This window comes from Salvelinus sp. IW2-2015, unplaced genomic scaffold (assembly GCF_002910315.2).
Source record: "Salvelinus sp. IW2-2015 unplaced genomic scaffold, ASM291031v2 Un_scaffold1424, whole genome shotgun sequence".
Classification (NCBI taxonomy): Eukaryota; Metazoa; Chordata; class Actinopteri; order Salmoniformes; family Salmonidae; genus Salvelinus; species Salvelinus sp. IW2-2015.
Window position 1 is genome coordinate 232312 of NW_019942899.1, and position 4467 is coordinate 236778.

Consider the following 4467-nt stretch of genomic DNA (forward strand, 5'->3'; position numbering starts at 1 on the left):
ATCTAGGGATAGCTCAACCAATATGTGCATCTTAAAGGGATAGCTCAACCAATATGTGCATCTCAAAGGGATAGCTCAACCAATATGTGCATCTCAAAGGGATAGCTCAACCAATATGTGCATCTCAAAGGGATAGCTCAACCAATATGTGCATCTTAAAGGGATAGCTCAACCAATATGTGCATCTTAAAGGGATAGCTCAACCAATATGTGCATCTCAAAGGGATAGCTCAACCAATATGTGCATCTATAAGGGATAGCTCAACCAATATGTGCATCTCAAAGGGATAGCTCAACCAATATGTGCATTCAAAGGGATAGCTCAACCAATATGTGCATCTAAGGATAGCTCAACCAATATGTGCATCTCAAAGGGATAGCTCAACCAATATGTGCATCTCAAAGGGATAGCTCAACCAATATGTGCATCTCAAAGGGATAGCTCAATCCAATATGTGCATCTTAAAGGGATAGCTCAACCAATATGTGCATCTCAAAGGGATAGCTCAACCAATATGTGCATCTCAAGGGATAGCTCAACCAATATGTGCATCTCAAAGGGTGATAGCTCAACCAATATGTGCATCTTAAAGGGATAGCTCAACCAATATGTGCATCTTAAAGGGATAGCTCAACCAATATGTGCATCTTAAAGGTTTGGTCATTTAGGTAAACTATCCCTTGTAATATCTCTCTTTCCCACACACAGAGGTTGGGAGAGTGAAGGGAGAGCACAAGTCAGACTTTTGCATGGATTTTTAAATAGAAAAGTGCAGGAAATGCTTTGTGGTTAATGATCAATGACATTTCCGTCCTTGCTGAAGCCTAAAAGGCAACTTTTTGATAGTTTAGTAGTGGCTGACTGCCCATATCTACAAGCCAATATGATTTTCAGATTGTTTGTTATATTGCATGGTGATATCAGGGTGCTTTGGCAGTAATATTATACTGTAATAATTGGCTTCAACTAGTTTTCCTTCTAACTTTGGTCTTACTTTTTTTCAATCTGTTTTTAAAAAAATTCCAACATGCTTAACAAACATTGAGTTTAATCAGAATGACTAATAGCAGTTAATAAAGTCAATCATAATTTGCTAATGTACCGACAAGTGTTTGGAGCATAGAACACGAACCCAACGAACTTCCTTAAACCATCGGTTCGCCAATGCCCGAATGAGATCACATCTATTCGATTAAATCCTTTTTTTTTCTCTTTACAAGAACCCTCATTTAATTCCTTAGAAACTGACTGCTTTAAATGAGATATAAGACTTGTCGCTTTTTCCTCATCCTCTTCCAGAGTTGATCTAGGATCAGTTTAGCCTTTTAGTCATACTGAATGAGATTACATGGACAGCGAGGACCTAGTTCCCCCATCTGACAGGTTGTTGCATAATAGACTGAGTTTTTACTTAACTTGTTGGGTTATTGAGATCCCCATGAGCTTTTGCCGAAGCAGCAGCTATTCTTCGGCATCCACACAAAAACATCAAACATGACAATAAACGGATACACTGATAGACAAGAACAGTCACACAAATGGGAAATACAAAAATACAACTAAAGAATAATGCGTGTGGTTAGATCATACTGAATGAGATTACATGGACAGCGAGGACCTAGTTCCCCATCTGACGGTTGTTGCTAATAGACTGAGTTTTTACTTAACTTGTTGGGTTATTGAGATCCCCATGAGCTTTTGCCGAAGCAGCAGCTATTCTTCCTGGCATCCACACAAAAACATCAAACATGACAATAACACGGATACACTGATAGACAAGAACAGTACACAAATGGGAAATACAAACAATACAACTAAAGAATAATGCGTGTGGAGATTGTGTGTCATGACCTGACAAGGGAAAACTCTGGAACCTAGTTTAGTCCCTCAGGTAATGTTTATTTCTGGTCAGGTCAAGTGGGCAGGAGTCCTAGCCTGCCCATTATGTCTGAAGGGAGGCTGGGGCTTCAGGAATCCCATGATAGGCTGGTGCTGCTACATGTCTAATGGATATCGACCAATAATTTTATCTCTTTGCGTATGAAAGATAGTCTCGCCATATCTTCCTGACCCAGGATGTGAACTCGAAACCCTCTACATAAGAACACAGCATATAGGTTCCCTGTCGTTCGTTCCTCAGCAGGAATCACCATAGGAGGGAGTGACTCTCTTAGCTGTATGTTAGAACCAGTAGTTAACATGAGGGACAGGGTTAGTAGCACGCTACTGTAGTTTGTGGTGCGTTTTTATTTGGGTTTTAGCTGCAGTATACGTCTAGAGATGACTAGTGTTAGCCTTCCATAGACTCTGTTTACAGTATGGTCTGCATGGCTCCATGTCTGCAATGCCACAAAATTGCATGGAGTTAGTTACAGCACATAGGCTACACCACTAACTGAGTATGTGACCTTTTCCAAGTTAATACTGATCTCTATTAACTTTAGAAGTTTCATTCAGCTTTTACACAATATTCGTCCTTTTTACCAATCATCAAACATGACAATAACACGGATACACTGATAGACAAGAACAGTCACACAAATGGGAAATACAAACAATACAACTAAAGAATAATGCGTGTGGAGATTGTGTGTCATGACCTGACAAGGGAAAACTCTGGAACCTAGTTATAGCCTCAGGGTAATGTTTATTTCTGGTCAGGTCAAGTGGGCAGGAAAAGTCCTAGCCTGCCCATTATGTCTGAAGGGAGGCTGGGGCTTCAGGAATCCCATGATAGGCTGGTGCTGCTACATGTCTAATGGATATCGACCAATAATGTTATCTCTTTGCGTATGAAAGATAGTCTCGCCATATCTTCCTGACCCAGGATGTGAACTCGAAACCCTCTACATAAGAACACAGCATATAGGTTCCCTGTCGTTCGTTCCTCAGCAGGAATCACCATAGGAGGGAGTGACTCTCTTAGCTGTATGTTAGAACCAGTAGTTAACATGAGGGACAGGGTTATAGTAGCACGCTACTGTAGTTTGTGGTGCGTTTTATTTGGGTTTTAGCTGCAGTATACGTCTAGAGATGACATAGTGTTAGCCTTCCCATAGACTCTGTTTACAGTATGGTCTGCATGGCTCCATGTCTGCAATGCCACAAAATTGCATGGAGTTAGTTACAGCACATAGGCTACACCACTAACTGAGTATGTGACCTTTTCCAAGTTAATACTGATTCCTCTATTAACTTTAGAAGTTTCATTCAGCTTTTACACAATATTCGTCCCTTTTTACCAATTTGACATTTACTTTCTTCACTTATCATCTTAATCTACAGTGCATAGTGGTGGAATAATCCTCATATAAAAAGCGAAACCTCCTCCTTCCAGATGAAGACCTCCCAGGTAATAAAGGCTGTGAGGAAAATAAAGGTCAGAAGTGGATTGGAGGGGGTCCCTCCTTCCCTCCCCGTCAGAGTTTCTGCCTTGCATGTGAAGGCCAGATGCAGTGAACAGAGGTCTGCTTCCCAAACGGCATCCTATTCCCTTTATAGTGAACTACTTTTAAGCAGGACTCATAGGGCACTGGTCAAAAGTAGTTCACCAAGGAGAATAGGGTGCCATTTGGGACGCACCCAGAGTGAATGTGGAGGCCACGGGTTGAAAGAGAATGTCAGTCTGAATTCAGGCCCTGGTCTAGTGTTTACGTGGCATGGCGCATAAGATTCCAGCGTGACGTAGAAATGCCTAATAGGGTTGACGTGGGGCCTGCCGGGCTGGGGAGAGGAGGAGTGTGGGCGTTCAATTGTGCATGTGTGTGTGTGTGTATGCGTGTGTGTATATATGTGTGTGTGGTTGGTGTGTGCGAGCCTGTGTGTGTTTTGTTAGGAATGGTAAGAGGGGTGGTGATTCTTTTTTGGGGCGTAACACAAGGAAGAAGACAACACCACATGGTTATGACAGCTCATCCTCCCAAGAAACAACAAATGTAGTCATTCTTCCTGCCTCGCTAGGACCTTGTCATTCTCTGCATTGAACCTCATCAGGCAGCGAGCTCTTTAAATGTCAACGTTACATCCTTTGCTATTAGGCATCGCTACAGACCCAGGTTTGTTCCCAGGGTTTGTCTCCCGGTCCGTGACCAGGACACCCATGAGGCGGCGCACAACTGGCCCAGTGTCATCCCAGTTAGTGGAGGTTTTGGCCGGTCGGGATGTCCTTGTCCCATCGCGCTCTAGCGACTCCTTGTGGCGGGCACGGTGCATGCATGCTGACTTCGGTCGCCAGTTGTGCAGTGTTTCCTCCGACACGTTGGTGCTGCTGGCTTCCGGGTTAAGCGGGCGGTGTGTCAAGAAGCAGTGCGGCTTGGTAGGGTTGTGTTTTTCGGAGGACACACGGCTCTCGAACTTCGCCTCTCCCGAGTCCGTACGGGAGTTACAGCGATGGGACAACACTGTAACTACCAATTGGATGTCACGGAAAGAGGTTAWAAAGTACAACAACAAAAAATGAAATAAAA